Genomic DNA, 20537 nt, shown 5'->3' with positions numbered 1-20537 from the left:
AGGAAAGTGAGGGCGAGTTGGGGCTAAGTTTCTGTGGAGAGGCACAGAAAAGGATTCTGGGATGGGGGAATCCAGGATGCTTGTCTTGAATAGTTTTTCTCTAAACTCTTCATATGTGCTTCATGCAATCTCTGTCTGTATAAGTCGTAGTTTTTTCTTTTTTTAAAAGGAAGGAGGATAGGAGTAGGCTACGTGGAGGAAGTGGAGTGTGTTCCAAGCAGAGGGCAAAGGACAGGAGGGGAGGTGCGTGCAGGGGTTAGGGACTTGCAAACCCCATAGGGTGATGAAGTGAGGAGTGGCAGGTCATGGAGGCAGACAGAGGCCCCTGCAGACGGAGGACTTTGAACCGGAGGGCAACAGGGAGCCCCTGAAGTATTTAAGCTGTGGAGAGACAGAATGAGATCTATTTCCAGAAAGATCCTTCGGCCCCAGCGTGAGGATGTGCCTCAGAGATCCAGGTGAGTGGGGATGAGCTGGGGAAAGGAGGAGGGTGCCTGGTCCTCGATGTTGCCAGTGGCTGGTCTTCTTCACCATCAGGCCAACTGCTCTGCTCTGCTGCATCCAGGGACTTGTCATTTCTTAATCACAGAATCATTCGTAGCCAGAGGAGAGTCCCTACCTGGCTGCTCTCAATGTCAATCAGGAATATTACTGATGGAGGTGAACTGTAATTCTGGGTCCCAAGGGCCCTTTCATTTACATGCTGGACATTTTGGTGGAGAGGGGTAAAGAAAAACAAGCAAAAGGATTTGTAAGTAACTAATCATCCCAAAAGTTCACCCTTTGTAGGAATCATTTAATAATAGTGCTATATGTAACGATTCTTTATCACTAAAAAAACTTGTTCCATCTGCAATAATATTATAGATGAGTGTTTGGTTAACATGGGGAAGTTTTTTTTTTTAGTGATTATGTATTCGATTTTAAGGTCAGCTGTGGACTTCTTTATTCAAGTCAGGAACTGAATTCCCAAAATATTGGCCCATCCAAAAAGTTTGTTTGGGTTTTTCGGTAACATGTTATGGAAAAACCTGAATGAACTTTATAGCTAACCCCAAATTCCTGCATGTTCTCCTAAGATCTCAGTAAACCTAGGCTGAAAGTTCAAGCTGACGTAATGTGGGAGGAACCACTTAATGGCTCCCAATTATCCTGTAATCTTAATTGCATGTGAGGAAATTATTTTCTTTCTGGCAGCATAAATAGCTGCTATTGTTGCCATTGTATTTATTTTTAAAATATGGCCTATTTGATGAAATTAACAATATTTCTTTATTATAATCTATCTGCCCATGTCCATTTTCCTGTCTTAAAAATGTTTTATCATCTTTGGTTTGTTCAAATCAGGATTCAGAAAAGTTTCACAGGTTGTATCTTGTTGGCATGTCTCTTATGTGTCATTTTATCTGTAACAGCGGTCAGCAAACATTCTGTAAAAGGTTAGATACTTAATATTCTAGGCTTTGTGGCCAGTACAATTGTTGAGAAAGCACTAAACTCTGCAGTTATAGCATGAAAGCAGCCCCTTGAAAATGTGTGAAAAAGTCACTGAGCTGTATTCTTGTAATAAAACCTTATTTACACAGACAGCAGAACAGATTTGGCCCACTGCTTAGGGTTTGCAAACCAACCCCTGGTTTACGGTTCTGTAAGGAAAGAGGTTGGGTTTCCCAGGTGGCGCTAGTGGTAAAGAACCCACCTGCCAATGCAGAGACATAAGACAGCAGAGTTTGATCCCTGAATTGGGAAGATCCCCTGGAGGACAGCAAGGCAACTTACTCCAGTATTCTTGCCTGGAGAATCCCATGGACAGAGGAGCCTGATGGGCTATGGTCCATAGGGTCGCAAAGAGTTGGACATGGCTGAAAAGACTTAGCACAGCACAGCAGCACAAGGAAGGAGGTTTACCTGTAGAAGCTAATAATATGCTATGATTTTATAAGGCTCAGATGGTAAAGAATCTGCCTGCAATGCGGGAGACCTGGGTTGGATCCTTGAGTTGGGAAGTTTCCCTGGAGGAGGGCATGGCAACCCACTCCAGTATTTGGTAGCTCAGCTGGTAAAGAATCTGCCTGCAATGCAGGAGACCCTGGTTCAATCCCTAGGTCAGGAAGATCCCCCGGGGAAGGGATAGGCTATGCAGTCCAGTATCCTTGGGCTTCCCTGGTGGCTCAGGTGGTAAAGAATCTGCCTGCAATGCGGGAGACCTGGGTTCATCTGTGGGTTGGGAAGATCCCCTGGAGAAGGGAATGTCTACCCACTCCAGTATTCTAGCCTAGAGAATCCCATGGACAGAGGAGCCTGGCAGGCTACAGTCCACGGGGTCCCAAAGAGTTGGACACAACTGAGCAGTTTTCACTTTCAAAGAAAATAACTTCAAGCATTATAAAGTTAATGAGTTTCTTTTGGAGACGCTCAAAAAGTATGGGCAATCTGAAAAAACAGATACTATCTAATAGGAAAACATTCTATCCAGATTTGATACATTCTAAAGTACAGAATCTTTCTCATGGCAGCTTTTGAGGAAGTTGGTTACTTACTAAATACCTTCTCCAGTAAAAATAATCATTTACCTTCCGAACATGTTCTCTGTTGGAATCCCCTCTGCCTCCTACACCCTCTCAGCTAGCTGTCTTCTTCTTCCTTTGTAAAAAGATGGTCAACGAAGTTCAGATCAAGGGCATAGCTCTGTTTTGCCAAGGCAAACTTGACCCTGAGTCAGCAGGGGGCTGCATAGCTGTTACTTGTAATCTAGTGCCTATGTGCTTTGCTTCTTTTACTAAATCTCTCCTCAGTCCTGTCTGATGATAATGGGGACATTCTCGCCAACGTCCATCAACAGAGCCCAAGCAAGACAGGGTGTGATGCTCCTCCCAGAGGGCTAGACTTTGAGATGGTGCTTGTATGTTGATTTTCTTTCTGGGAAGCGTTGACCTGTGGTGTCATAACATCCACCTTTCGACATTCCTCAGGTGACCAGGTCATTTTGGGGGTGCTTCTCGTGCAGGCTTCAGGACTATTGTCTTCCTTCCTTTGGTTAAAGTTCTCTGAACAGGGAGACTATTTTGAGCAGTAAAAGACATCACCTGGGCTCTACAGAAGATTACAGACTTGCTATGAAGATTTATGAAGATAAAACAACCAGAGGAAAAAATATCAACATGCTGAGTTGTAATCTAAGTGTGATACATTAGGAGCTGAGGAAACATCACCCGGGGGTATGACCAGAACAAGGGAAAGTCAGTCTAGAATGTTTTCGCTATTCTTGACCTTGCCTTTCTAGCTGCCCCTCAAATATCCTATCAGTCTCCCAATCTGACAGGTTCCACCCCTCACACTCCTTCCTTCAACCTCCACGAGCTCGGTTCATGGTGACCTCTGCATGTGTTCCTGCTTACACAGGTGCACACTTGCACACCTGCTCCCTTTGAATCCATTTAGCCCCAATTACCTCCAGCTGAGAAACTCCTCCATGCTGAGCAGGCCTCTCCTTGAATAACTGCCCCCCTAGTTTATTTTTCTGGGTACTCTCACCTCACCCTGGAAGCCTGGTCCCTCCAAGAACCCTGCAGATGCTGTCTGATCCATCTGCAACCTTCTCCAGCTCATGGCCTTTGTTCATTTTATTAATATACATCTAAGATCTTATTGTGTGTGCATGCTCAGTCGCATCCAACTCTTTCTGACCTTGTGGACTTGGAGCCCACCAGGCTCCTCTGTTCGTGGAATTTTCCAGGCAAAAATATGGGAGTGGGTTGCCATTTCCTCCTCTAGGGAATCTTCCCAATCCAGGGATCAAACCTTCGTCTCTCGTGTCTCCTGCATTGGCAGGCAGATCCTTTACCTGTTGAGCCATCTAAAAAGCCCCTAGTTTATTTTTCCGGGTGCTCTCACCTCACCCCGGAAGCCTGGCCCCTCCAAGATCCCTGCAGATGCTGTCTGATCCATCTGCAACGTTCTCCAGCTCATGGCCTTTGTTCATTTTACTATTATAAATCTAAAATCCTCCTATGTGTGTTCTTCTGGACTTTGCACTTGTGGAGAAAGAACACAAAGCTGTTTAATACCTCCCACATTATCAACGTTTAACATTAAGAACACTTATAGGCCTCCTATTGGTAGTTGAGGATACTTCACGATAAAGTTAGAAGAAAAACTAACTGCTTCAGTAAGTGGAGATACAGGAAGTATTGTCTCTTTATAGTCATAAAATTAAAAAATACATTAAGTATTTCTTTCCTAAAAAAAAAAAAAAAAGATATTGTGCTAAGGAGAACATCTCCCACAAACATCCCATAATTTATGTGCGGGGGAGGGTAGGCAAAGGTGAAAATGAGAGAACATTCCATTTGCTGCTGCTGCTGCGACTTACCGCTTCAGTCGTGTCCGAATCTGTGCGACGCCATGGACTGCAGCCTACCAGGCTCCTCCGTCCATGGGATTTTCCAGGCAGAAGTAATGAAGTGGGGGTGCCATTGCCTTCTCCGACATTCCATTTAGGCAAACTTTTGCTTTATCTTTTATTTTTCCTTGTAAGTGGAGCCCAGATTTGAGCTGCTCCTCTTCCAAAAAAAAAACCCTTATTTTTTTCAAAATTAAAAAATAACTTGAAATCGGTGGATCAAAAGGGAGGAAAATGTTTAGGGAACTGCCTAATGCCTGACCTAATAATGTATGTTGCCCACAGGGTTTCATTCTGCAAGGCACACAACCAGTAGCACATGCAAGTTGATGGGGTGAGAGAGATAAAGATTATTTCCGGGATATTATTTCCTGGATATTTACGGGAGGCTTGCTGAGAAGATGGACAACTGCAGGCAAATCAACACAGCTAAAAGGATCTAAACGTGGGAGCAAGGGTGTGGGGAGTGGGGGACAGGAAACATTATGGGTTCACGGGGCTTTCCTGGTGTACAGACGGTAAAGAATCTGCCTGCAATGCGGGAGACCTGGGTTGGATCCCTAGGTCAGGAAGATCCCCCTGGAGAAGGGAATGGCAACCCACTCCAGTATTCTTGCTGGGAGACTTCCATGGACACAGGAGCCTGGTGGGCTATGGTCCACTGGTCACAAAGAGTCAGACAATACTGAGTGACTAACACTTTTTTTTTTTCTCCTTTCACTGGCTCACTGGTAAAACATTTAGGAACAAGATAAATTTGAAATGTTGTGACTTGGGTATGAGCCACTGTATCAGGAACAAAGGTGGTACTGAGCAGCCAGGCAGAGATACAGGATTTTCCCGGCCACGGTCTGGCTCTGAGCAATTAGTGATGAAAACAGCCCCAGGTCTCAGCGAGGAGGGATTTGGGAGACAGAGCTTGCATTTGCCAGAAATGGTGGCTCCCTTTTTCACCATGGAGAAGCTGATAGGCTGATGACAGTGATGACTGACAGCTTTAAATATGACTTGGTGACACCGTGGGATTTTTTCTTCATTGAAAACATTCACATTTCTTCACTTCCTAAGGGCTGTAGTTAGAAACTCAGGTCTATTTTTGAGGCATCTTTGAGAATTAATGATCTTGTGTGAAATCAATCAAGTCCCTTTCAGTTCAGTTCAGTTCAGTTCAGTCGCTCAGTCGTGTCTGACTCTTTGCGACCCCATGAATCGAAGCACGCCAGACCTCCCTGTCCATCACCAACTCCCGAAGTTTACTCAAACCCATGTCAATCGAGTCGGTGATGCCATCCAGCCATCTCATCCTCTGTCATCCCCTTCTCCTCCTGCCCCCAATCCCTCCCAGCATTAGGGTCTTTTCCAATCAGTCAACTCTCCCCATGAGGTGGCCAAAGTACTGGAGTTTCAGCTTCAGCATCAGTCCTTCCAATGTACACCCAGGACTGATCTCCTTTAGGATGGACTGGTTGGATCTCCTTGCAGTCCAAGGGACTCTCAAGAGTCTTCTCCAACACCACAGTTCAAAAGCATCAATTCTTCAGCACTCAGCTTTCTTCACAGTCTAGCTCTAACATCCATACATGACCACTGGAAAAACCATAACCTTGACCAGACGGACCTCTATTGGCAAAGTAATGTCTCTGCTTTTTAATATGCTACCTAGGTTGGTCATAACTTTCCTTCCAAGGAATAAGCGTCTTTTATTTTATTTTATTTATTTTTATTTCTATTTTTTTTTATTAGTTGGAGGCTAATTACTTCACAACATTTCATTGGGTTTTGTCATACATTGATATGAATCAGCCATAGAGTTACACGTATTCCCCATCCAGATCCCCCCTCCTACCTCCCTCTCCACCTGATTCCTCTATGTCTTCCCAGTGCACCAGGCCCGAGCACTTGTCTCATGCATCCCACCTGGGCTGGCGATCTGTTTCACCAGAGATAATATACATGCTGTTCTTTTGAAATATCCCACCCTCACCTTCTCCCACAGAGTTCAAAAGTCTGTTCTGTACTTCTGTGTCTCTTTTTCTGTTTACCATATAGGGTTATCGTTACCATCTTTCTAAATTCCATATATATGTGTTAGTATGCTGTAATGTTCTTTATCTTTCTGCCTTACTTCAATCTGTATAATGGGCTCCAGTTTCATCCATCTCATTAGAACTGATTCAAATGAATTCTTTTTAATGGCTGAGTAATATTCCATGGTGTATATGTACCACAGCTTCCTTATCCATTCATCTGCTGATGGGCATCTAGGTTGCTTCCATGTCCTGGCTATTATAAACAGTGCTGCGATGAACATTGGGGTGCACGTGTCTCTTTCAGATCTGGTTTCTTCAGTGAGTATGCCCAGAAGTGGGATTGCTGGGTCATATGGCAGTTCTATTTCCAGTTTTTTAAGAAATCTCCACACTGTTCTCCATAGTGGCTGTACTAGTTTGCATTCCCACCAACAGTGTAAGAGGGTTCCCTTTTCTCCACACCCTCTCCAGCATTTATTGCTTGTAGACTTTTGGATAGCAGCCATCCTGACTGGCGTGTAATGGTACCTCATTGTGGTTTTGATTTGCAGTTCTCTGATAATGAGTGATGTTGAGCATCTTTTCATGTGTTTGTTAGCCATCTGTATGTCTTCTTTGAAGAAATGTCTGTTTAGTTCTTTGGCCCATTTTTTGATTGGGTCATTTATTTTTCTGGAATTGAGCTTCAGGAGTTGCTTGTATATTTTTGAGATTAATCCTTTGTCTATTGCTTCGTTTGCTATTATTTTCTCCCAATCTGAGGGCTGTCTTTCCACCTTACTTATAGTTTCCTTTGTTGTGCAAAAGCTTTTAAGTTTCATTAGGTCCCATTTGTTTATTTTTGTTTTTATTTCCAATATTCTGGGAGGTGGGTCATAGAGGATCTTGCTGTGATTTATGTCGGGGAGTGTTTTGCCTATGTTCTTCTCCAGGAGTTTTATAGTTTCTGGTCTTACATTTAGATCTTTAATCCATTTTGAGTTTATTTTTGTGTATGGTGTTAGAAAGTGTTCTAGTTTCATTCTTTTACAAGTGGTTGACCAGTTTTCCCAGCACCACTTGTTAAAGAGGTTGTCTTTTTTCCATTGTATATCCTTGCCTCCTTTGTCAAAGATAAGGTGTCCATAGGTTCGTGGATTTATCTCTGGGCTTTCTATTCTGTTCCATTGATCTATATTTCTGTCTTTGTGCCAGTACCATACTGTCTTGATGACTGTGGCTTTGTAGTAGAGTCTGAAGTCAGGCAGGTTGATTCCTTTAGTTCCATTCTTCTTTCTCAAGATTACTTTGGCTATTCGAGGTTTTTTGTATTTCCATACAAATTGTGAAATTATTTGTTCTAGTTGTGTGAAAAATACCGTTGGTAACTTGATAGGGATTGCATTGAACCTATAGATTGCTTTGGGTAGAATAGCCATTTTGACAATATTGATTCTTCCAATCCATGAGCATGGTATGTTTCTCCATCTGTTTGTGTCCTCTTTGATTTCTTTCATCAGTGTTTTATAGTTTTCTATGTAAAGGTCTTTTGTTTCTTTAGGTAGATATACTCGTAAGTATTTTATTTATTTTGTTGCAATGGTGAATGGTATTGTTTCCTTAATTTCTCTTTCTGTTTTTTCATTGTTAGTATATAGGAATGCAAAGGATTTCTGTGTGTTAATTTTATATCCTGCAACTTTACTATATTCATTGATTAGCTCTAGTAATTTTCTGGAAGAGTCTTTAGGGTTTTCTGTGTAGAGGATCATGTCATCTGCAAACAGTGAGAGTTTCACTTCTTCTTTTCCTATCTGGATTCCTTTTACTTCTTTTTCTGCTCTGATTGCTGTGGCCAGAACTTCCAACACTATGTTGAATAGTAGTGGTGAGAGTGGGCACCCTTGTCTTGTTCCTGATTTCAGGGGAAATGCTTTCAATTTTTCACCATTGAGGGTGATGCTTGCTGTGGATTTGTCATATATATCTTTTATTATGTTGAGGTATGTTCCTTCTATTCCTGCTTTCTGGAGAGTTTTAATCATAAATGAGTGTTGAATTTTGTCAAAGGCTTTCTCTGCATCTATTGAGATAATCATATGGTTTTTATCTTTCAATTTGTTAATGTGGTGTATTACATTGATTGATTTGTGGATATTAAAGAATCCTTGCATTCCTGGGATAAAGCCCACTTGGTCATAGTGTATGATTTTTTAAATATGTTGTTGGATTCTGTTTGCTAGAATTTTGTTAAGGATTTTTGCATCTATGTTCATCAGTGATATTGGCCTCTAGTTTTCTTTTTTTGTGGCATCTTTGTCTGGTTTTGGAATTAGGGTGATGGTGGCCTCATAGAATGAGTTTGGAAGTTTACCTTCCTCTGCAATATTCTGGAAGAGTTTGAGTAAGATGGGTGTTAGCTCTTCTCTAAATTTTTGGTAGAATTCAGCTGTGAAGCCATCTGGTCCTGGGCTTTTGTTTGCTGGGAGATTTTTGATTACAGTTTCGATTTCCTTGCTTGTGATGGGTCTGTTAGGATCTTCTATTTCTTCCTGGTTCAGTTTTGGAAAGTTATACTTTTCTAAGAATTTGTCCATTTCATCCAAGTTGTCCATTTTATTGGCATAGAGCTGCTGGTAGTAGTCTCTTATGATCCTTTGTATTTCAGTGTTGTCTGTTGTGATCTCTCCATTTTCATTTCTAATTTTGTTAATTTGGTTCTTCTCTCTTTGCTTCTTAATGAGTCTTGCTAATGGTTTGTCAATTTTGTTTATTTTTTCAAAAAACCAGCTTTTAGCTTTGTTGATTTTTGCTATGGTCTCTTTAGTTTCTTTTGCATTTATTTCTGCCCTAATTTTTAAGATTTCTTTCCTTCTGCTGACCCTGGGGTTCTTCATTTCTTCCTTCTCTAATTGCTTTAGGTGTAGAGTTAGGTTATTTATTTGGCTTTTTTCTTGTTTCTTGATGTAAGCCTGTAATGCTATGAACCTTCCCCTTAGCACTGCTTTTACAGTGTCCCATAGGTTTTGGGTTGTTGTGTTTTCATTTTCATTCATTTCTATACATATTTTGATTTCTGTTTTGATTTCTTCTATGATTTGTTGGTTATTCAGAAGCGTGTTATTTAGCCTCCATATGTTTGAAGTTTTAACAATTTTTTTCCTGTAATTGAGATCTAATCTTACTGCACTGTGGTCAGAAAAGATGACTGGAATGATTTCAATTTTTTTGAATTTTCCAAGACCAGATTTGTGGCCCAGGATGTGATCTATTCTGGAGAAGGTTCCGTGTGCACTTGAGAAAAAGGTGAAGTTGATTGTTTTGGGGTGAAATGTCCTATAGATATCAATTAGGTCTAGCTGGTCCATTGTGTCATTTAAGGTTTGTGTTTCCTTGTTAATTTTCTGTTTAGTTGATCTATCCATAGTTGTGAGTGGGGTATTAAAGTCTCCCACTATTATTGTGTTACTATTAATTTCCTCTTTCATACTCGTTAGCGTTTGCTGTACATATTGCCGTGCTCCTATGTTGGTTGCATATACATTTATAATTGTTATATCTTCTTCTTGGATTGATCCTTTGATCATTATGTAGTGTCCTTCTATGTCTCTTTTCACATCCTTTATTTGAAAGTCTATTTTATCTGATATGAGTATTGCGACTCCTGCTTTCTTTTGGTCTCCATTTGCGTGAAATATTTTTTTCCAGCCCTTCACTTTTAGTCTGTATGTGTCTCTTGTTTTGAGGTGGGTCTCTTGTAGACAGCATATATAGGGGCCTTGTTTTTGTATCCATTCAGCCAATCTTTGTCTTTTGGTTGGGGCATTCAACCCATTTACATTTAAGGTAATTATTGATAGGTGTGGTCCCGTTGCCATTTACTTTTTTGTTTTGGGTTCATGTTTATACAATCTTTCTGCATTTCCTGTCTAGAGAAGATCCTTTAGCATTTGTTGCAGAGCTGGTTTGGTGGTGCTGAATTCTCTCAGCTTTTGCTTGTCTGTAAAGTTTTTGAATTCTCCTTCATATCTGAATGAGATCCTTGCTGGGTACAGTAATCTAGGTTGTAGGTTATTCTCTTTCATTACTTTCAGTATGTCTTGCCATTCCCTTCTGGCCTGGAGGGCTTCTATTGATAGATCAGCTGTTATCCTTATGGGAATCCCTTTGTATGTTATTTGTTGTTTCTCCCTTGCTGCTTTTAGTGTTTGTTCTTTGTTAATTTGATTAACATGTGTCTTGGGGTGTTTCGCCTTGGGTTAATCCTGTTTGGGACTCTCTGGGTTTCTTGGACTTGGGTGGCTATTTCCTTCCCCATTTTAGGGAAGTTCTCAGCTATTATCTCATCGAGTATTTTTTCATGGCCTTTCTTTTTGTCTTCTTCTTCTGGGACTCCTATGATTCAAATGTTGGGGCGTTTCACATTATCCCAGAGGTCCCTGAGGTTGCCCTCATTTCTTTTGATCCTTTTTTCTTTTTCCCTCTCTGCTTCATTTATTTCCACCATTTTATCTTCTACCTCACTTATCCTATCTTCTGTCTCCATTATTCTACTCTTGGTTCCCTCCAGAGTGTTTTTGATCTCATTCATTACATTATTCATTTTTAATTGACTCTTTTTTATTTCTTCTAGGTCTTTATTAAACATTTCTTGCATCTTTTCAATCTTTGTCTACAGGCTATTTATCTGTAACTCCATTTTGTTTTCAAGATTTTGGATCATTTTTATTATCATTATTCTAAATTCTTTTTCAGATAGATTCCCTATGTCCTCCTCTTTTGTTTGACTTGGTGGGCATTTTTCATGTTCCTTTACCTGTTGGGTATTTCTTTGCCTTTTCATCTTGTTTAGATTGCTGTTTCTGGAGTGGGCTTTCTGTATTCTGGAGGTCTGTGGTTCCTTTTATTGTGGAGGTTTTACCCAGTGGGTGGGGTTGGACGATTGGCTTGTCAAAGTTTCCTGGTTAGGGAAGCTTGCGTCGGTGTTCTGGTGCGTGGAACTTGATTTCCTCTCTTTGGAGAGCAATGGAGTGCCCAGTAATGAGTTTTGAGATGGGTCTATGTGTTAGCTGTGACCTTGGGCAGCCTGTTTGTTGACGTTCAGGGCTATGTTCTTGCGTTGCTGGAGAATTTGCGTGGTATGTCTTGCTCTAAAACTTATTGGCTCTTGGGTGGTGGTTGGTTTCAGTGTAGGTATGGAGGCTTTTGGACGGTCACTTATTACTTAAAGTTCCATGTAGTCAGGAGTTTTCTGGTGTTCTCAGGTTTTGGGCTTAAGTCTCCTGCCTCTGGATTTCATTTTTATTCTTCCTGTAGTCTCAGGACTTCTCCAACTATACAGCCCTGATAAGAAAACTTCTAGGTTAATGGCGAAAAGATTCTCCCCCATTAGGGACACCCAGAGAGGTTCACAGAGTTACATGAAGAAGAGGAGAGGGAGGAGGGAGATAGAGATGAGCAGGAGGAGAAAAAGGGGGACTCAAGAGGAGAGAGACAGATCTACGCAGTTGTCTGTTCCCAGAGTGTTCTCCGTAGCCCAGACACCCACAAAGATTCACAGAATTGGATTGGGAAGAGAAGGGGAAAGGAGGAAATAGAGGTGTTCTGAGGTAGAAAACAGAGAGTCAAGACTGGGAGAGAGTTATCAACACACTCCTGAATAAAAATGGGAACTGAATATTGGATTCTTAAATGTTCAGAATTTATATCATATACTGAAAAACAAAAATTAAAAATCTAGAGTAGAGGTTAGACTCTTAAAAATACTATATTAAAAACAAAGACCGAAACACACACAAAATAATTTTAGAAATATATATGAAGTTCGGTTTAAAAATAGGGCTTCTCTTTTTTTTTTTTTTGTAAAATTATAGTGTATTGAAAATGAAAATTAAGGAGTAGTAGAGGAGTACTAGAGGACTTTAAAAGAAATAAGAGAAAAAGAAAAATAGAAAATAGAAGAGAAAAAGGAAAAAGAAAAAAAAAAAAGAAGGAAAAAAAATTTTTTCCCTAATTAAAAAAATCATAAAAATCTATTAAAATGAAAGTTAAGGAGTAATGGGGGAGTAATAGGGAATATTAAAGGAAAATAAAAGAGAAAAAATAAAAAATGAAAAAATTGTTTTTCTTACTTTTAAAAAAAAAAAGTAAAAATATATCTAGGAATTTCTCTGGAGCTGTTGCGGTCAGTGTGGGTTCGGCTCAGTTTCAGATAGCTCCTCGTTCCAGCTTACACTTCTCGATATCTACAGGCCCCTTCCGGTGTAGTCAGTGTTTTCTACAGGGATTTTAATCTGTTGCACCGGTCCCTTCTGAAGTGGTTCCCTTTGTTTATTTGGCTTCTGTTTGCCGGTCTCTTCAGAGCCTCACTTCTGCCCTGACACAGGCGGGCGGAGGTGGACTCTTATTCAGGTAGCTAGTTCCGTCGCTCTGTGGGGAGGGGCTGGCGCTGCAGGGAGGGGCTGACGCTGCTTTCTCCATCTGCGCTGCTCAGGCTCCTGGCTGTTCTATATGGAGCGCGCCCCGCGCTGCGCGAGGTTCCAGCCCTCGGGTGTTCCACAAAAGCGCGGAACAAAAAGCTGCGCCTGCTCTCTGTGCCTTCCCTGTCAGCGCGGTCCAGGCAGCGAGGGGCTTGGTGGGCGCTCTCTCCCCAGGTGTGGCGCGCCCACTCCCTTCCCACAGTCCCAGTCTCAGTTTCCGCCGGCGCCAGTCGGGTGCGTGCGCCTTCTGCCCTCCGCGTCCCCAGCCCCAGACCCCGCCCGCGCCGGTCGGGTGCCTGCGCCCTGTGTCTTGCCGCGACCCTCCCGGCGGATGTCGACCATCCAGAATCTCAGGAGGTCTTTGATTAGAAACTGGAGGCCTGTTTGCAATGTGGTTGGGGTTGCGGTCCTTGGGGCTGAGCCTGCCCCTTTCCCCTACCCCCTGCCTCCTGCCTCCGGCGGGTCCGGGCCGGTCCGCAGCCTGCGAGCTCTTCTCTGGACTTTCTCGGTCCTTTTGTTCTGCGAACAGCCGGCAGTGTGATTGGCCGGTTAATTTTCTCTCTTTCTTTTGCTCTCCCACAAGTTCAAGTTGGCAACTCACAAAAGCTCCCTCCGCCTGTCCTCAGGGCACTCAGGCCCGGATCCTACCCAAGCAATGCCGCCTGCTCCTCTCCGTTCCGCCCCGACTTGCTGGTGGCGGATGCGGGTGTCTGGGGTACTTTTCTGCTGGGAGTTGCTTTTAGGCCATAATCTGTGGGTTTTATTTATTGTTTCCCTCCCAGTCAGGTTGCCCTCCGAGATTCAAACACTTCCCCCTGGCCCACCAGTGCGAGGGTTTCCCGGTGTCTGGAAACGTCCTCTATTAAGACTCCCTTCTTGGGACGGATCTCTGTCCTTAGCTCTTTTGTCTCACTTTTTATCTTTTATATTTTGTCCTACCTCCTTTTGAAGACAATGGGCTGCTTTTCTGGGCGCCTGATGACCTCAGCTAGCGATCAGAAGTTGTTTTGTGAAGTTTGCTCTGCGTTCAGTTATTCTTTTAATGAATTTGTAGGAGAGAAAGTGGTCTCCCTGTCCTACTCCTCTGCCATCTTGGCTCCTCTCTCAGTAAGCGTCTTTTAATTTCATGGCTGCAATCACCATCTGCAGTGATTGTGGAGCCCCCCCCAAAAAAAGTCTTACACTGTTTCCACTGTCTCCCCATCTATTTCCCATGAAGTGATGAGACCAGATACCATGATCTTAGTTTTCTGAATGTTAAGCTTTAAGCCAACTTTTTCACTCTCCTCTTTCACTTTCATCAAGAGGCTTTTTAGTTCCTTTTCACTCTCTGCCATAAGGGTGGTGTCATCTGCATATCTGAGGTTATTGATATTTCTCCTGGCAGTCTTGATTCCAGCTTGTGCTTCTTCCAGCCCAGCGTTTCTCATGATGTACTCTGCATATAAGTTAAATAAGCAGAGTGAGAAGTCTCTTTACACAGGAACATAAAATAAGAAGGAAAAGGTGATTATACTGACCTAGGGCATACACTGAGGTTACTTTTTTGGAAAAGGATCAGATTTTGACATCTGGGCTTTTTTTTGGCTGCACCGGGTGTTAGTTGTGGCATGTGGGATCTTTAGTTGTGACATGTGGGATCTTTAGTTGTGACACGTGGGATCTTTAGTTGTGACATGTGGGATCTAGTTTCATGACAAGGGATCGAACCTGGGTCCCCTGCATTGAGAACATGGAGTAGCCACTGACCACCAGGGAACTCCCTGACTTCCCTTCTTATTTTTTCTTTTCTAATAATGTAGTGTGTGTGTTCAGTCGCATCTCACTCTTTGCGACTCCGTGGACTGTAGCCCACCAGGCTCCCCTGTCCATGGAATTTGCCAGGCAAGAATACTGGAGTGGTAACCATTCCCTTCTCCAGGGGACCTTCCCAACCCAGGGATGGAACCTGAGTCTCTTACATCTCCTGCATTGGCAGGCAGATTCTTTACCACTGCACCACTTATTCCCTATCACAAAAACTTAGTTGAAAATGAATGACAATTTCTGGCTAGTCAAATCTTAAACATATACCATATAAAATGTTTAGGAAACTCTAAATTACAGAAATATTTTTTTCTTGTCAAACTGAGACTTTGTATTCTTTGACTAATACCTCCTGGTTCCTTGCTTCTTGCAGCTCCTGCCAATCACGTCCCATGTATGCTTCTATGTGTTTAATTACCTTAGATATTTCAAGTAAGTGGTATTATATAGCATTTGTCTTTCTGTGTCTGGATTATTTCACTTACATAATATCCTCCAGGTTCATTCATGGAGATCATTTTTGTACAGTTCTTCTGTGTATTCTTGCCACCTCTTCTTAATATCTTCTGCTTCTGTTAGGTCCATACCATTTCTGTCCTTTATTGAGCCCATCTTTGCAAACAAACAGCAAAGTTTCTCTTTTTTAAGGCTGAATAATATCCCACTTACCACATCTTCTTTATTTACTCTTGGACTTTTAAAAAAGATTTAATTACTTATTTTATTTTTTCACTGTGCTGGGTCTTCGTTGCTGTGCATGGACTTTCTGTAGTTGAGGTGAGCCAGGACTACTGTTTGTTGTGGTGCCTGGGCTTCTCACTGTGGTGTCTTCTCTTGCTGGGGACCACAGGTTCCAGGCATTTGGGCTTCTGTAGTTCCAGAGTGGGCTCAGTAGCTGTGGCACCCAGGCTTAGTTGGTCTGCAGCATCTTCCTGGAGCAGGTATCGAACCCATATCCCCTGTGTTGGGAGCTGGATTCTTAACCACTGGACCACCAGGGAAGCCCCATTCTTGGACATTTTATTTCCTGTCTTCAAGTGAGATATCTCTTCAACACCATGATTTCAATTCTTTTAGATATAGAATCAGGATTCCTGGGTCATATGGTAGTTCTATTTTTTTTTTTTTTTTTTTTTTTGCAGAGCATACATACTGTTTTCCATAGTGGCTGCACCAATTTACACTGTCACCAATAGTGTGTAGGGTTCTCTTTTCTCCACACTCTTACTTGTGTTCTGTTGGCTTTTTGGTAACAGTCATTTCAGCAGGTGTGAGGTAACATCTCGGTGCAACTTTGATTTGCATTTCCCAGATGATGATCCCAAGGATCTTCCCAGACCAGGGATCAAACCCACATCCCCTGCATTGGCAGGTGGATTCTTAACCATGGGACCACCACGGAAGTCCCCAAGAAATTATTACCAAGGCCAATGTTAAGAAGCTTCTTCCTATGTTTTCTTCCAGGAGCTTCATGGTTTCAAGCTTTATGGTTTCTTTATATATATATTTAATCTGTTTTGAGTTGATTTGTGTGGGTGGTATGAGGCTACCCCCCATGGCTCAGCAGTAAAGAATCTGCCTGCAATGCATGAGCCACAGGAGATGTGGGTTCGATCCCTGGATCAGGAAGATCCCCTGGAGGAGAGCATGGCAACCCACTCCAGTATTCATGCAACCCACTCCAGAGAAGCCCAGAATAGACAGAGGAGTCTGGCAGGCTACAGTCCATACAGTTGCAAAGAATTGGACACAACTGAATCGACTTAGCATGCAGCACATGTGTGGGTGGTATAAGACAAGTCCAATTTTGTTCTTTTGCAAGTGGATATACAGTTTTTCCAGCACATATACTAAAGAAACTATCCTTTTCCCTTTGTGTATTCCTGGATCCCAGATGAAGGTCATTGGTTGACCTTATATTTGTGGGTTTGTTTCTGGTCACTCTATTCTGTTCCACTGGTATATATGTCTGTTTTTATGCTAGTACTGTTTCGCTTGCTATAACTTTGTAATACAGTGTGAAATCAGGAAGTACACTGCCTCCGGCTTTGTTCTTCTTGCACAAAATTGCTTTGGCTTTTCAGGTTTTTTTTTTTTTTTAAATTCCATATGAATTTTAGGATTGTTTTTTCAAAATTCTCTAAAAATATTATTGAGATTTTGATAAGAATTGCATTGAATCTGTAGATTGCTTTGGGTAGTACTGGCTTCTTAACAATATTAATTCTTCCAACTCATGAACATGGCTCTCTTTCCATTTATTTGTGTCTGCTTTCATTTCTCTCAAAAGTGTTCTGTAGTTTTCAGTACATCGATATTTCACCTTTTTGGTTAAGCTTATTTCTAAGTATCAGAGCAACTTTTAAAATTAATAAGTGAATACTGCAGAAACATTTTATAATTCTAAATGACTCTGTGTGTGTGTATTAGTCGCTCAGTTGTGTCTGACTCTTTGTGACTCCATGGACTGTAGCCCATCAGGTGCCCCTGTCCATGGGATTTCCCGGGCAAGAATACTGGAGTGGGTAGCTATCCCCTTCTCTAGGACATCTTTCCAACTCAAGGACTGAACCTGGATCCCTTGCATTGCAGGCAGATTCTTTACCATCTGAGCTACCATGGGAAGCCCCCTATATGTCTATGCAGAGTACAAAATTAAAAAGATCTTTTTTGGTGAATTAACATTTATAGTTATCATAGGAAGACACTAAATTTGCAGCAGCATTCTCTATGATTTTATTATTATTTTTAAATGAACCCACCAGTATTCTGCCACTGTGCTTAAAATTTTGTTTAAAGGGTTGTAAAATTTATTAATGGGGACTTTCCCAGTGGCTCAGCAGTAAAAGAATATGCCTGCAATGCAGGAGACACAGGAGTCTCAGGTTCGATCCCTGTGTGGTGAAAATCCCCTGGAGGAGGACGTGGCAACCCACTCCAGTATTTCTTGCCTGGACAATCCCACCGACAGAGGATCCTGGTGGGCTACAGTCTATGAGGTGGCAAAGAATCAGACACGACGAAGCGACTGAGCACACAGCAGAAAGTTTACTAACAACCAAAAAAGGAACAGTAAACAGCTACTGAATATAGGATACTTTCTTATTTACATGTTTCAACTGCAATAAGCATGTTTTAATCAACATTTCAAGTAATCAAAGGAGTACAACTCCTTTTTCTCCTTTTCAGAAGAAACCCATGAGCCCTCAGGCAGTCACCAGATTGGGAGAGTTGAGGGTGCTGACTGTTGAAATATTATGCAGTCAGGCTAATTTCCTTATGTTACTTCTCAGGTTAGAGGGAGGAGGAGGGGAAGAAACCAGATTCTCAAGCAACCCTGGGCATTAGGGGAAATTATGGTGACTCTAGAGGAGACGCTAAAAGTTGAAGTCAGCTCATAGTATTGCCCTGGTCTTTGTCTTGGCATAGTCCTTTATGCCACATTTCCTCATTTAAACTGGGACATGTGACAGGAGGGACAGCTGAGGTAGGTACCATCCTGGGAAAACTGTACATAACTCACTTCTGAAGGTTCAGAAATTTCTTACTTCCTTTTTATTTATTTACACTACCTTATTCTCTTTAACCAAAGGCGAAATTACACTAACTAGGTAATTTGTACTACTGCCTCCATGGTTTTTCTTTGAAAGGACAAGGTGATGGAGAGGTCAGAGAAAATGTCAAAATTCAGGTGTCACAGAAGCGGTTGTACTCAAACCATCCTTACCCTTCGTGGTGGATGCGAGGTTGGAGATAAGAATCAGTAAGGTGTCTGGATACGGTGGCATACGGAGTCTCAATTTTGGTTTACACAGAGTACATGGTAGACCTACTGCAAAACAGTATGAGCTCAGCCTCCATATAGTCTGGCTCCAAACTTGGTCCCTATTACTTTCAGACCTGGGGCTGGTCTTGAGTGACTGCTTCTAAATCCCTAAGGAGGGGTTACCCTAACAGTTCTTGCCTCATACAGCAGTTATGAGATTTTAAGACACATAAAAAAGCCACATTGTGGTCCCTGGTACACAGTAAGTGCTCAGTAAACCTTACCTATTATTAAAGCAGTGAAATGTTGACAAACATCTTGCCTACAGACCCTTTTAATGGGGCAAGCACGGGCAGGGACAACAGTTGCAGGGGAATCAGGAGCGAGGCTTGAGAAACAGGCATCGAGTCCAACTCCTGCCTCAGTTGGTAAAGTATCCGCCTGCAACGCAGGAATCCGCCTGTGATGCAGGAGACCCCCGGTTCCCTTCCTGGGTCTGGCAGATCCGCAGGGAAGGGAAATGGCAACCCACTCCAGTATCCTTGCCTGGAAAATCCCACGGACAGAGGAGCCTGGCAGGCTACAGTCCATGCGGTCACAAGAGCTGGACGCGACTTAGCGACTAAACCACCACCACCACCACCACCACGTGCCAGGGCCGGCACAGCCAAGGCTGTTGGGCAGTGAGCTGTGTGTGCATGTTTGGGGGTGGGGTGGGGTGGGGCGAGGGTTATTCACTGCGTCCAGGGCACGCACAATCCCAGACGGTTACTAAATGGCCTTCCAAGCTTTCAGCTTGGTTCTCTTAAGTGAACGCCCAGTAAACATTGAAAGAATATCGGTTTGAGCCGGAGTATTAGCCTGTCCTTAGCAACAACACGTGGGTCAGGCTATGCGCACAAAACAACAAATGCCAGTCTGTGCCAGGCAGCGTTCTCAGCGGTTTATGAGCATCAAGTCACTCACAGGTTATCACGGCCCCTAGGAAGCAGGTGCCCTTCACATCCCCCTTTTATGCAGGAGCCGGCCCCAAGGTCAGGCAGCCCGCGAGGGATGGGGAGAAAAGGGGAGCCCTCCCGCCCCACTGCCGGCGCCGGGCGCCCACTTTTCCCGTCCAAGGGGTCCAGGGAAGCCGCCCCTGGAAAAATGGAGAGCTGTGGGCAAGGGCGCTTAGGGCAGCCCACCCGGGTATCCCCCCCGCGGAGTGGGAGGTGGTGGTGGTGGGGCGCAGATCGAAGCCGCAGAACGTTCCAGAACCTGGGTGAGCGGCCGGGGGTAGGGTGGGGGTGCGGGGAGAGAGAACCCCGGTGTCCCGCAGACATTCCCGCGCGGAGCAGTGTGACCGCGGAGCAGGCCCCTCGCGCCCGGCAGTCGGGGCGCGCGCGCGCGCGCGCAGGGACCGCACCGCACCGCACCGCAGCGCACGCGCACACGGGGGCGCAGGCTCGCCCGCCGCCCAGGACGAGACGGGAGGCCTGGAAAGTTCCAGCTGGTTCGAGAAGCGTACGTAGCCAGCGCGGCGGCAGCAGGGTCGGAGGGGGGCGATCGGCGGCTGCCGGCGGCTCCCGGTCGGAGAGACCCGCGGCGCGTCCCCGCTCCGTCGCGCCGGCCAGGCCCGGGGGCTGGGGGCGGAGGAGGGGAGGGGGAGGGTCCCCGGGCGCCGCCGAGAGCCGGGCTTTTCGATGGGGGCGCGGCGCGGCCGCCTTAAGGAGGGGGCGTGGCCTGGCGCCCTTGTAGGGGGTGTGGCCCGCCGAGGGGGCGTGGCAGCCCCGTCTGCGCAGCTGCCAGCGGCTTTAAGCCCGGGCTCGCGCGGCCGGAGCGTGCTGTCGCCGCCCGGGAGCCTTCCGGCCCAGTTAGTAAAGCCCGTCAGCTTCTCCGCGCGGTCAGCCCGCCCTCCTCCGGTGTCCTGGGAGCCGGCTCGGTGCGGAAGCCGCGCGCCATCCGTTCGGGCATGCCCCGCTACGAGCTGGCTTTGATCCTGAAAGCCATGCAGCGGGTGAGTGACCTTCCCACCGCCCCCCCACCTCACCTCACCTCAGCCCGCCTTCCCCGCTAGGCCGCCGCCGCCGCCCCTT

General features: G+C 44.2%; 1 protein-coding gene across 2 annotated transcripts in view; it reads left to right on the top strand.

Annotated features, from left to right (window-relative positions):
- Nucleotides 1-254: 254 nt before the first annotated feature.
- The window catches only part of SLC5A3 (solute carrier family 5 member 3), a 53450-nt gene continuing 33167 nt past the window's right edge, over nt 255-20537 (top strand). Inside the window, exon 1 of one of the 2 annotated variants that reach the window (XM_061134188.1) lies at nt 255-458. The gene's annotated coding sequence lies outside the window, so the exon portion shown is untranslated. Of the gene's footprint in view, nt 459-20321; nt 20459-20537 lie in introns of those variants that run through there. The other variant, XM_061134187.1, reaches the window with a different exon arrangement.

The sequence above is a fragment of the Dama dama genome, chromosome 31, assembly GCF_033118175.1.
Source record: "Dama dama isolate Ldn47 chromosome 31, ASM3311817v1, whole genome shotgun sequence".
In the NCBI taxonomy this organism is placed as follows: domain Eukaryota; kingdom Metazoa; phylum Chordata; class Mammalia; order Artiodactyla; family Cervidae; genus Dama; species Dama dama.
The sequence above is the reverse complement of the archived record's forward strand: the minus strand, read 5'-3'. Positions and strand labels throughout refer to the sequence as shown.